This window comes from Panthera pardus, unplaced genomic scaffold, assembly GCF_024362965.1.
Source record: "Panthera pardus isolate Hobbes unplaced genomic scaffold, ASM2436296v1 HiC_scaffold_22, whole genome shotgun sequence".
NCBI lineage: Eukaryota > Metazoa > Chordata > Mammalia > Carnivora > Felidae > Panthera > Panthera pardus.
The window spans coordinates 68061523-68075987 of record NW_026526788.1 but is presented as its reverse complement, the minus strand read 5'-3'; positions in this window follow the sequence as shown (position 1 = coordinate 68075987).

Sequence of the window (14465 nt, the reverse complement as noted above, 5' to 3'; positions counted from 1 at the left end):
AATTTTATTCATTTGTAAACAACATGTGAATGGTAAAGTTAAAGTCAATGAAAAAAGAGGATAATCCTGGCAATAATTCCCTCCAGCCAATCTCAACCTGCCTCCCATTGTTACATATTACTTCACCAACTAGAATGGATTTATCTCCACAGTTTCTTGTTGATAGAAAACCAGCTTAGAATGGCCGTCTTTCACGTTGCTTTGGGCTATATTATTATCACAGTGTAACTATATGCTATGATGACATGTTTGTTGGAATTTCCAAAACATGATTCTCTCTTCTCTTTCCACCAAAGAGGAGCCATGAAACACAGCTAATAAAAGTACTATTTTTTATTTCACAGCTTTTAGGCCCATGTAAATGATGATCGATAATTTATGGCAAATAAACCCAATGTCTTTGGTTTTTTGACAGTGTTCCATTTTTTCTAACAAATATCTATCTATCTATCTATCTATCTATCTATCTATCTATCATCTGTCTTTCTATCTATCTGTATCTTGTATTACAGTCATTGGGAGTGTGTTGGAAAACTACACTGAACACAAAGATTAAGCTCAATGGTCTCCATGAATTCTGGGGTCAATATGGGATGGACTTAGAAGTGCCAAAGAGATTTGTAGAAGTAAGGTTCGTTTATATTCTTCCACAGGAAACATTCTAAATTAGCTATTTAAAACCAACGATACTAAGATGTAATTTACAAACAATAAAAAGCCCACATTTGAAATGCACAAATCAATGAGCTTTGAAAAATATAGAAATGAACACAACCATTAGCAAAAGCAGGATATAAAACACTTCCCATTTCCACCTCAAAGTCTTAGTGTCCCTTTCCCGACGATGCCTACCCCATAGGAAACTCCTATTCTGAAATCTATTTCTGAGTGCTTTGCTTGTTTGGGGCCTGTTATTCTCTTTTTATAAATGAAGTCATACAATATGTACTGTCTTACACCTGGCTTCCTTAGTTCATCATGAGACTTTTTTTTTCTTCCAACTTTTTATTTAAATTCCAGTTAGTTAATGTACAATGTGATATTAGTTTCAGGCATACAATTTAGTGATTCAACACTTACATACAATAGCCAGTGCTCATCACAAGCGCCCTCCTTAAACCCCATCACCTATTTAGCCCATCCCCCAACCCGCATCGCATCTAGCAACCCTCAGTTTTTTCTCTGTAGTTAAGAACCTGTTCTACGGTATTTTTGAACTTCAAGTATTTTATTGTTCAGCTTTTCCTTTTAAGTCTGTGTTCCATTCTGAATTGATCTTTTTGTATGATGTGAGAGAGTGGCTGAGGTTTGTGTTTTTCTCACAGGAATAAATAATTTTCTTTCTGTATAGAATTTTGTTAATGACTTTGCTGAAAATCAACTATATGACCATATGTGTGAATCTATTTCTAGAATATCTGTTCTGTTCCACTGATCTAAATGTGTATATTTACTTAATACCACACTGCTTTCATTACTGTAGATTTGTAGTAACTCTTGAAATCATATAATGCAGGCATTCCAACTCATTTTTCTTTCTCCAAACCATTTGCATTGCCATATAAATTTGAGAATCAGCTTGTAAAATTTTTTAAAAGCCTGTTAAAATTATTATTGTAATTTTGTTGAATCTATAAATTAACAATATTGACAATATTATATCATCCAATCCATGAACATGATATATTTCCCCATTTATTCAAAACTTCTTTAATTTCGCTCAGCAATGTTCTACAATTTTTGGTGTAGGGTTTTTGCACGTTTGGATATTTTTATGGTATTGTAAATATAATTTAAGAAACTTTTAATTGTTGTTAATATGTAGAAAATAGTCCATTTTTGTATTATGACCTTGTGTTCTGTGACTTCATTATATTTGTCCATTCATTCACATAGCTATTTCTAAAGACTATTTAGCATTTCCTACATAGATATTTATACTATAAATAAAAGCAGTTATATTTCTTCTTTTGTAATCTGTATACTTCTTTATTGCCTATTGAACTGGCTAGGATCTCCAATACAATGGTGAATAGAAATGATAAGAGTGAACATATTTGCCTTGCTTTTAAGCTTAGTGAAAAAATATTCAATATATCACCATTTTTGGATGGTATTAGCTATAAAGTTTTCATAGATGCCCTTAATCAGGTTACTTTTGAACTTTTGATATGTTGTATTTTCATTACTATTCAATTAAAAATATTTTCTAATTCACCTTAAGATTTCTTCTTAAACATATCAGTTATTTAGAAGTAGGTCGTTAAATTTATGAATATTTAGAAACTCTTTGAGGTATTATATTCTTATAAATTACTAATTTAACTATGTTTGGGTATAGAACATATTTTATAAGATTTTTGTCTTTTAAAAATCACTGAGGCTTATCGTATGGCCAAGTATATGGTTTTTATTAATACTCCATGTACTTTTGTAAAGAACATATTTTCTGTGATTTTTGGGTATTATGTTCTACAAATTTCTCAACTGGGTCAAGTTTCACAGCATTTTTAAAATTTTTTTATACCCTTACCAATTTTTTTCACCTACTTATTATATCAACTATAGTAACACTCCTAAGAGACTATGTTAAAATCTTCAGCTGTGATGGCAGATTTGTTATTCTTTTTTTGATTTCTGATTTCATGACTGTTGTTGCTCTCTTATTGGGTAAATTAATGTTTTAAAAATATTTTGTCTTCTTGGTGAATTGTAACGTTAATCATTATGAAATGTCCATCTTTATGCATTCTTTTGTAAAACTTATTATCTTGACAACTGCTTCCTCAAATAGTAATATAGCCATAACTACTTTCTTGTGCTTACCTTTAGCCAGATATATCTTTTTTCCATTTCTTATCTTTCAAATCATCTGTGGATTTATATTTCAAATATGTTTCTAGTGTAGGGCATATAATTGGGGCCTGCTTTTTGATCTAACCTGCAAGTATCTGCATTTTAATTTGAATCTTTAGTTTACTTACATTTAATGTAATTATTGATATAGCTCTATTAAAGTCTACTATCATGCTATTTGTTTTCTATTCTATTTGTCCAATGTGTTTGTTTTTCTTCTTTTCTCCTTTCCCATACCACCCCCCCCCTCCCCCCCTGCAAGGAATCAACTATTTTTAGTGAGCCATTTAGTAACCTTTCTGTATCTTTAGCTATAACTTACTATTTGTACTCATTACTTTGGGGTTAAAAGTATGCAAAATTAATGTATGGATATTTATTTACAAATTGATATTGTAATTCACAATATCTTCGCAATTCACACCTGCTTGTTCTCATTTTCTTCTCCTCAATTCCCATTTGGTACTTCAAAATAATAATATATATTTACACACTCCCACATTCTTTGTGTTATTTTTGTCATATATCTATATTTCATCTTTGTTAATGAAGGATATGTTCTGTGTATATAGAATATGAGATATCAGATTTTTCTTTATCAGCATTTAAAAATATGCAATTCCATTATCTTCCTGCTTTCATTGTTTCTGATGAAGTCCACCATCATCCTCATAGCTTCCCTGTATCCATAATGCTTTCTCTGCTTTCAAGATGTTTTATTTCTTTATTTTTTTAAATTTCTTCTGTTTAGGTTTAATATGTCTAAGTGTAGCTTTCTTTGTGTTTTCTTCTGCTGTGGATTCACCGAACATCTTGGATCTGTAAATCAGTGTTTCTCAACAAATATAGAAAATATTTGGCTACTAATTTTCAAAGTTTTTGTACTGCTTTCTTGCTCTCATCCTTCTCAGACTCTACTTACATGTTTGATAAGGTCTCGATATTATTCCAAAAGTTCCTAATGTGCTGCTAATTTTGTTTTAGTCTTTTATTTTATTTTTTATTTTTTTACTGTTTACTTATTTTTGAGACAGAGAGAGACAGAGCATGAGCGGAGGAAGGGCAGAGAGAGAGGGAGACACAGAATCCAAAGCAGGCTCCAGGCTCGGAGCTGTCAGCACAGAGTCTGAAGCGGGGCTCAAACTCACGAGCTGTGAGATCATGACCTGAGCTGAAGTCGTCGGACGCTCAACCAACTGAGCCACCCAGGTGCCCCTCAGTCTTTTATTTTAAATTCTGTTGAGGCAGATCTGGGAGGAGCCTTATTCTAAAGTATGACCGTTAATTTTAAGGTAAAGTCTTCCTGGTGTCTTAACCAGATGTTGGAGTGTTGATGAAGTTTATCCATTCTACCTGGGCTGGACCTCCAATGTTTTCTAGCACTGTTGAGGTCTAGAATCTTTGTTTCCTTCCCAATGCCATTAACAGCCACTTTCTCTTATGCCTCCATGTAATGTTGCCCTGCACATGGGCAGCCTAGACCTCAACCAAGGATGCACAAGGAACCTCCATGCCAATTTTCACCACCACCACCCCTGCAGGATGCAGCTCCTCTTTCCTTGCAGAATATAGCTTTTTTAGCTGCCTTAAATTCTAAGCTTTTTTTCCCCCTTAGTGAACCAGCTGCACTCTGTTCATTGTGTTGAGGTCAGAAAATTGTACCCAGGAGACAGCTGGGTGATCTTGGGGCTCATTTTGTAAGTTTTCCTTTATCTCAGGAATTGCATTCTTCCATGCCTATTTCCTATCCTGAAAAGAGTTGCATTATATATGTCATTGAGTTTTCTGTCCGTGTGTGTGTGTGTGTGTGTGTGTGTGTGTGTGTGTATTTTAAGGAAAACTATGTCTAGAGGAGTTCCAAATAAAAATTGTTATGCATTTGCTATCTACTTCTTCAAATTGTTTGCATATAAACTCTAAAAAACCATAAGAAGAGATGATCAAAATGTTCTTATGAGAAGAAAAAAGGAAAATTGAGAAACATTTTTGGCTTGAAACCTCAAAATGACTGTTTCTATATGTGTACCCCATCTTCTGAGGCAAGACAGTCTATAAGTGTTCCATATGGTGACTCATGTTTTTTCAATTGTCAATCTTCTCTGGAAATTCTATTCCATCAGTCTAAGCGGCCAGATTTACTATTTTTGTAGCTTCTTCTAGCTTTTCAATAGCATTTTCCTTCTTTGATAATTCAAGGCCCTCTTACTCAAGACGTCAGTGTTCTTTCCTTAGCGCTAAATCCACAATGCTGTAGAAGAAATGAGTGGCTGTCTCTTTTGACCATTTTGTTTGAATAAGAAATACTAATATTTCTGAAGTGGTTTTTCAAGTTATAAGGCCAACACTCTTGACTGCCTGAAGTCCCTTCTATTATGATGTTTCTTGTTTTTGTTTTTGTTTTACTCCCAGGGTATTATTGGATATGTATCAGGACATTTCCTTTAAGCAGATTTCAGGCAGGAGCTAATTATGCTGACAGCCAGATACTCACCAGTAGACAGTAGAGAGAAAGCCAACAAAAGATGAAAGATGTTGGGTATATTCATCAGGCCAGATGGTCAAACCGGAAGTTTGAGCCACCTGAACACACTATGTTATTTTATTGGCCATTAAGCAAAGTGAAATTTTGCAGTAATATTTAACAACATGTTTTTTTTTCTCCCTCATTTAAAACCACCAGGCCTAAAATGTGTCAAATGAAATTTCAACTCAGAGTGCAGTCTGTGTTCCAGGAAATGTCACTAAGGATTTTGAAGCAGCTGTCACTGTCGTTACAGTTTTACGAGAGCAAGACTATAGAATTTATCAAGGGTTCTCTGCCTGATGAGTTGTATATATGTGAAATCTCTAGTGTTTGACTTTATTTTTGCTTCAGCTCCAAGAAGAAGACCATAGAAGTGTCCTCCCCATAAAACCATCCTTGCTCAAAAGTGAGGTAGATAGATATCATCCTAAGCCTTCCTATCACATGGGACAGAAATAGAGCCCACCTCTCAGTCCCCTCCCTTTGAGCTGCTATGCTTTATGTGCATGGACCAGAGTTCATACTGGGATTTAAGTTATATATCCCATTTCTCCCTAAAACCCCTCTCTTTCCCCAGCATGGAGAATATTTGTGTTCTTTTCATGCTGATGTTCTCGAAAGGATTATTCCCAAGAGGATGTTGTCTATTGGCTTCAGGACTGCTGTGAAATGTCAAGAGGGCTCCTCGGATCTGTATATCATTAGTGTTTCCTGCTGCTCATCATGTAGCTAGTATGTTTTGATCTTTCTTTCTTCTAGTGCTGCTGCTTCTTATCTGCCCCTCTTCCTTCTCCGGGGGCTGCATGAGTCCTCACCAGCTCATCACCTCAGTTGCCTTCATCTTCAATGAGAATCTTAGTCACCTTTAAGTGGTTTCAGGTGTTAACTTTAGGTGACCTTCTAATGTGTATGGAAGACGGGTAGGTTTTCTTTTTTTCACACCTCCAGTTTATTGAGTTAGAAATTTAAAGTTCTACCCAAAGGCCAAAAGGCCCCAAGTGGCCAATAGTGAAATGAAAGAACTTTTGTGAAGTTTCAGCAAATTCTTCTGCCCAGAAAATGTAGCCAGACCCAGTATTCCTGAGTTTGGGGTCTGACTAGACTCCAATCTGGGCAGCCCATTCTCAGGGGCTATTTCCCCTCCTACCACACCCTCAGTGGGTTTCCAGATTGAAGAGAGAATAAGGAACGCCCAGCTATTAATATTACGTGTCATGTTAAAATGCAGAACCTGATTATTCATAATGATACCATCTTCCCTGACTACATTCATGTTTCTGCTGCAGACTCAATAAACATTTTAGTGCTGGCCAAGCAGCATGAGACACGCGCTAGGGACACTGAGATGAATGAGATGATAACCTTGCCTGAAAAGAGTACACACAGAATTCAGTAGTTTAAACTATCAGTCCTAAAACTGTTTCTAATGAGTCCTTTGACTCTACAAGAGATAGGAATCTCCAGACAGGAAATCCCTTTACTGGACCACATTCTTTTAATATTGCCAGATGCTTCATGCCTCCTCACCTCCATTCCAAGAGCTCCAATGCCCAAACATGATTTGCCACATCCTTCCCTCAGATGTGGACTCTTCATTTGTTCTTGCTCAGTTTTCACTAGTGAAATTACATCCGTCTTTGCCATTTAATGTTCTGCCAGCATTGTGCTAACTGACCACTCTACTCCAGAATAAGAAATTGCCTCTGCTTTCTTAGAAAATAGAGACCAACAAGGGATGCTCTAAATCATCTTTGAATGATTTGACTAAGAAAAGCAATGCAACTTAAGAAAGCATCTGTGCAGGGGCTCCTGGGTGGCTTAGTTGGTTAAATGTCCGACTTCAGCTCATGTCATGATCTCAGGGTTCATGAGTTGGAGCCCCTTGTTGGGCTTTGTGCTGACAGCTCAGAGCCTGAGCCTGCTTCAGATTCTGTGTCTCCCTCTCTCTCTCTCTCCTCTCTCTCTCTCTCTCTCTCTCTCAAAAATAAACGTTAAAAAATTAAAAAAGAAAAAGAAAGAAATATCTGTGCAATGCCTGGTTAAGCCAGCCACTGGTGCTAAGCACTAGGGTGGATACAGACATGAATTTCCCATGAAGCTCATGAGGCTTAAGTCTCAGGGTCCATCACCTGCATGGCCTTGGGAGGAGTCCTAGCAATGTCCCATGGTCACTCTGCATTTTGCTCTGCAAAAAGGGCTACCCAAATTGAGTATGCCTTTGTTCCCACAAAACCTATGCATATATTTGGGTATATTTAAGAACAAATCAATAAGAGAGAGTCTCTGTCCTCTAAGATTAATGTCAGCAAGTGAAAAAAAATAGCATAAGTACAACAAAATAAGTAGACCCCAAATATAAAGCAGTCCTTCCATTTTCCCACTGATAATTTTTTTTGGTGAATTTTAATCTATTCGTGCTTAGAGATGTGGTTGGAATAATCAATATTTCATTTCTTACTTTACTTACAATAGGTATTTAAATTCATGTTACCTAATATAGTGATCCAGAAATATGACTTTTTCTACTCTCAAATTTCATGGAATAATTTGATTCAAACTTTTCACATGCAACTTTGACGTCAATGTCTTAATCATCACTAGAGTCCCTTTTTGAATCATCTAGTAAAGTTTTCTTGCATATCATATTCACTGCTGACTAAGTTGTTTCAACTATAGCACTGTTTGATTCTGTGCATAATTCTGTCACTGGAAATTTTGTCCTATGCCACTAGAACCCACTAACAGAAGAGCATGCTTTTCATTTATCCTATAGATGTATATTTGGGAATCCCACAACTTATGACGATGGATCTTTTTTTAATGATGTTAGAAATATATTTTTATAATAGACATTATTTGCAATGGTGAAGACTTTCCTCTGAAGAATACTCATTAAGTCTGTTGAATCCCTGCTTCCGCAGATAAATTTTATAAACATCAAACCCTAGTACTAAGGTTATTTTCAGTTATCAGTGATCCTCAGACCTAGCTGTACATTGGAATCACCTGGAGAACATTTGAAAAACACAGATGCCTGGATCTACTTCCAGAGGTTCTGATGTAATGGTCTGGGATGCAGCTTGCATGTGGAAATTTTTAAAAGTTCTCCAGGCAATCCAAATGTGCAGCCAAAGTCAAAATCCATTATGTTCCCCAAGCAATTCTTTGCTATTCAAAATCAAATAATTGGGAGAAGGACAGATCTTAACATAAGAGACTTCATAAGGACTTAAATATGAAATAACTACTTTTTTCTAAGTGATGGTTTGAAGAAATATAAATGTCACTTATATAGATATACGCACAATATAGACATATATGTATTTTATTCACACAGATGCAATAAGGAACTACTTTTTGAATATGGTGAATTTTTCCTGTTTTAAAAGTTACCCTTGTTAATTAAATACAGAAAAGGTCAGACTATCTGTTCTGTTTGAGGATTCAAGAAGAAAGATATTCAGATATGACGTCAGTTAGGAGAAACTGACATCAGAGAATTTTTTTGGGCAAAGAGTGAAGATTAATGTAGACACAGAGATTAAGGAGAGGCAGATGTACCAGGCAAAGGAAAATGAAAATGTAATACTCTAAGTCCCCCCCAAATATGGTGTCTTTGAGGTGGCAATTAGAATTTCTTTTAAAAAAACAAAGACAAATGTTTTCTTGATGAACAAAGCTATGTGTCTGGTTTTAGAGATAACGAGCACTTCAGGATTACTTATTTGGTAGCTTTTGGCATGGAAGTATAGACTAACATCTAGAAATGATTGTCCAGTCATCAAGTGTGTTATTTACTGCTTTACTCATGACATAAATGCAATTTTCTACCTGGACACTTGTGACTTAATGGGTAATGACTTCCTTTGGCCATGGTATTTTACATTCTTCTTTCCTGCCCCTTGTTTGGTTTTGTAAGATCAGTTAACAGCAAATGATTCAAAAAGCAAAAGTTGATCATCCTAAATATCTAAATTGAGAAAGTCACATCAAGCTTAGTCTCTACTCCTAATATGACAGCAGATGTTTCTGGTTGAAATTCACTTAGAAAGAAGAAAAAAAAATAGAAAACAAATACTAAGTAAGATCTGTGTATTGATTTTCTTTGTAAGAGATAGAGATAAGAAAAGAATAAGAATGAAAGTGGGCGTGGTACATGATGAAACTTGGTTTCCGACTCAGTTGACTTCATCAGCAAAAAAAAAGGGATAAAGAGTAGAGTTCAATCTTTGAAAAGATAAACACCTGAAACACAAAGTCATGTACATTTGTAAAGCACTTAACATTTTTCGAAGTCTTTATGTGCACGGTATTCTTGTTAGTTTAGGAGATGTGTATCAGACAAGTATTGTTATTCCCATTTCCTGGAAGAAATAACAGGTCAGAGAAGTTGAGTGACTTTTCCAAGGTCACGGAGCAGGAAGAGACCTAAATCTCTCAAGTCTCAGTGCTCTTTTTATTACCACCCAGAACAGATCCCTACACTTCATGCTTTACTTCTACCAGTAGCACTAATTTAGTGGATTCCCAGAAAGGTCACCCACCAAAAGGATGAGAACAAGTAGGGATGGATTATTTTCAATAAATGAAGAGGCTTTTCTTTAAAAAATTGTGTTCACTTATTTAAAGAAATTTTAGAAAATGCAGAAGACAAATACAAAGAGTTCACTATTGTTCTATTAATCATATATTTTCACTTAATATTTTTTGTATATCCTTCAGCCTTATCTTTTGTATTTACCATCGTTATTTTTTTAATGTGAATGCCTACATTCTTTGACTTTTAAGATAGCATAAACACTTCTTCCTTGCTTTTATGCAGACTTTATGAATATTTAATGGCTCTATAATGATAGCTCTCATTTATGAAGTGTCCGCCATATTCCAAGCATGATGGTCTAGTCTTAGCTAGATACCACAATGACCGTATTAGGAAAGAGATTTTATAACCATTTTCCAAATAAAAAAAACATAAGCAAGAGAGCAACCTCCCTACAAGTTGTAAACTAGAAGGTGCAGCTGTGGAATTCATCCACCAGGGGTCTGTGAACCCTACTCTGCTACACAAGTTCTAATCAAGTAGATGTCCTCTGGTTTATTCAAACATTCCCATTGAGTTGAACATTTGGCTCTTTTCTAATATTGCCTATTATAAATAACACTGAAATAAATATTTTAGGACCAGTAAATAGGTCCGCATCATACCGACTATCTCAGTATTATTTATATTAACACTAACCACATACTAATACTAACTAAATATTTCCTTAGGATAAACCATAGAAATGGAATTCCTAGATCAAAGGACATAAACCATTTAATGTGACTTCAATGTCACCCCCTCAAAGGTGTAATTTTCTTTTGCAAGAAATTTATGTTCCCCACTTAGAGTCCCATCTTACAGTGCTTTTGCCTATGTCAAGGTTTAGGTTAATAGTTCCTTACTTTTTCCCCCTATTAAATTACAGATGAAAAATATTAACTAACTTTTCATAGTTGCATTGAGATGTAATTGATAGAAAAAAAAACTGCACATATCTAAGGTATACAATTTGATGAGTTTGGACAAACATGTACACCCATGATACCATCACCATAGTCAAGGTAGTAAACATATCCATCACCTCTGAAAGTTTCCTTATGTACCTTTGCTTTTTGTGTGTGTGGTAAGAACCGCTAGATCTACTCTCTTAAAATTTTCAATGTACAACACTGATGAGGGAGCATAACGCAAGCTGAGGGCAAAGTATAAGCTAGGACCCCCACCCCTGCAGGTGGGATATGTGTGATATTCCTCTCACACTCCTGGCTGCCCAAGAACAAGGGAAAGGAAAGAAAGCAAATAGTTGACTGATAGAGATCGCAGTCATGTAGGACGGGAGTCTCCTTCAGTTTACAGATAACTTAGTAAACTGCAAGAAAAAGGCAATCTTATCCATTGCCTAATCTCCAGAAACCTGTAGACTCTGTTTCCCGGAGCCCTAATATCACCCTCATTGAGCTGTAAGGGGGTATAAGTGCTTGCCATGGTGGTGTGGGAAACCACAGCAAATGAAAAATTAAATACCCTTACTGCCCACAGCCCATTGACAAGTCCTTGAAACAGGCAGTGACCTTCCTCTGGGACCTCAGCTGCCTTAATGATGACCCATTGCTAAGGGCAAAAGGGAATCTTGGCTTAACATTATCCTGGCTCCCCAGGATCCTATAAGTCTACTTTAACATATAAAAATTCCTTTGGAAACTTCCTTAACCTCAACTCCCTCAAGATATATGCTGGCAATCATACTCCAAGCTTATGGCCCCCATATACATCTGAAGGGTCTCATAAGTGAGGTTTTACTAAGCAATAATAAATGACATTTTTCTAACAACAGCTAGCCCCTCCAGATTCTGGAAACCTTGCTTCCAAAATTCCTTAGAGACTTACCCTGTCCCTCACCCCCTCCTAACCTGAGGCTATATAATGAGTTACCCATCACAACCCCAGTGCAGCTCTTTCTGACCACGTGTCCTGTCCCTGTGCTTCAATAAAACCACCTTTTTGCACCAAAGACCTCTTCAAAAATATTTTTTTGGCGATCAGCTCCAAACCACACCATTACCCCAAAACTTCATCAACACCAGATTGCTAACTACAGGCACAATGTTGTACAACAGATCTATAGAACTTAACTCATCTTGTATCACTTTGCCCTCATTGAATAACAACTCCCTGCATTCCCAGGTAACCACCATTCTATTTTCTGCTGCTAAGGAGTTTGACTATTTTATATATTTTCACTCTTATAAGTGGAATCTTGTAGCATTTGTCTTTTTGTGACTAACTTAACTTAGCATAATCTCTTCCAGGTCTATCCGTGTGGTCACAAATGATAGGATTTCCTTCATATTTAAGGCTAAATACTATGTTATTATATCTATATACCACATTTTCTTTGTTCATCTGCCAATAAACATTTGGATGGTTTCCATATCTTGGCTATTGTGAATAATGCCACAATGAAACTTGGAGTGCAGATATCTCTTTAAAATCCTGATTTTTATTCTTTTGGATATATACCCAGAAGATCACCGCATGCAAAAGGATGAAATCAGACCCCCATCTTACACCTTACACAAAAATCCAGTCAAAATGGGTTGAAGAATTAAATACAAGATCCTAAACTATAAAAAATCCTGGAAGAAAATAGGGGGAAAGCTTTATGACATTGGTCTTGACAATTATTTCACAGATATGACACCAAAAGCACAGGTGACAAAAACAAAAATAGACAAGTGAGACTTCATCAAACTAGAAACCTTCTGCCCAGCAAAGGAAACAATCAACAGATTTAAAAAAACAACCAACAGAAAGGGAGAAAATGTCTGCAAACCATATATCTGATAAGGAGTTGATTTTCAAAACATATAAGGAACTCTTATACCTAAATAACAGAAAAATATGTAAATTTTCCAATTTAAAAATGGGCAAAGGACTAAAATAGACATTTGTCCAAAGAAGACATACAAATGGCCAAGAGATATTTGAAAAGGTGCTCAACATCACTAATTATTAGGGAAATACTAATCAAAACCACAATGAAAGATCACCTCCTATTTGTCAGGATGGCTATTGTAGAAGGAAAAAATCACATTTTACTTTATCCTTTTAAATTTTCAGCTGGGACTCCCATGACAAAAGGCACATTAACAAGAGAAAAGTGTACAAATTTGTTTCATATGCATTTTACATGAAACAGAAAGCTTCATAAGGAAATGAAGACCCAAAGAAATGGTTAAACCTGAGTTTCTATGCTAGGTTTGATGAAGAGTTGTAGAAAAATATGAGAGGACAAAGGCAAGCTAAGTATAGTAAACTGAAGGAAATTTAGCAAGGCCTGTTCATTCAGATTCCTCCCTGTGTCCTTTTGTCTTTGTGAAATGCTTCCTTTCTCTAGGGTTAGGGAGGGTGACCTCTCACCAGAGGCTTTTGTGACCTGCTTCAGGGGAAGGTCAGAAATTTGGTCTTACATATACCATTTCTCAAATTCTTTCAGTTTGAAATATTCAGTATGCCAAGGTACCTGATGAAGTTTTGGGGTGCTGGTGGGGTGGTCTGGAGCTGACGGCCAAGAAAGAATTCTTGAAGACGTCTTTGGTGCAAAAAGGTGACTTTATTGAAGCACAGAGACAGGACACATGGGCAGAAAGAGCTGCACTGGGGTTGTGATGGGTAACTCATTATATAGCCTCAGGTTGGGAGAGGGTCAGGGACAGCGTAAGTCTCTAAGGTATTTTGGAAGCAAGGTTTCCAGGACCTTGAGGGGCTAGCTGTTGCTAGGGAAATGCCATTTATTACAATTTAATCAAACCTCAGTCTTGAGACCCTTCAGATGTATATCAGGGGGCCATAAGCTTGGAGTAAGATTGCCAGCATATTTCTTGGGGCAGTTGAGATAAAGGAAGTAGACTTACAGGATCCTTGAGAGGTCAGGCTATTGTTAAGCTAAGATTCTCTTTTGCCCCTAGCAAAGTGTCATCATCAGGCAGCTGGGCTTCTACAGAGAGGTCAGTCTGCCTGTTTCAAGGACTTAGTGGGCTGTAGGCAGTAAGGGAATTTAATTTGCCTTAGTTCCCCACGGCACCATGGCAAGCACTTAAAACCCCTTTCCTTTTTTCTTGCATAGCCAGGAGTGTCCGAGGAGCATCACACATATTCCACCTGGGGTATGCGTGTGTGTGTGTGTGTGTGTGTGTGTGCGCGCACGCGCGCACGCCAGCCTGTTTACCCTCAGTTGTCCCACGCTCCCTTATCAGTACCTATTTGGGGGCAGCGGGTCTTGACCCTCACTACTGTTATCAGAAAAAACAAAGGACAAGTGTTAGGTGGAGAAGAGGGAACTTCTCTACACCATTGTTCACAATTGGTAACTTGGTGTAGCTGCTGTGGAAACCAGCACGAGGATCCCTTTAAAAATGAAAAAAAGGACTACCATACGATCCAGCAATACTTTTGAGTATTAGCTATTTATTTTAAAAGAAAATATTCTGATACATTTTGAAAGATCTAAGTTGTCATATCAGCACTTGCCTTTTTCCTCCC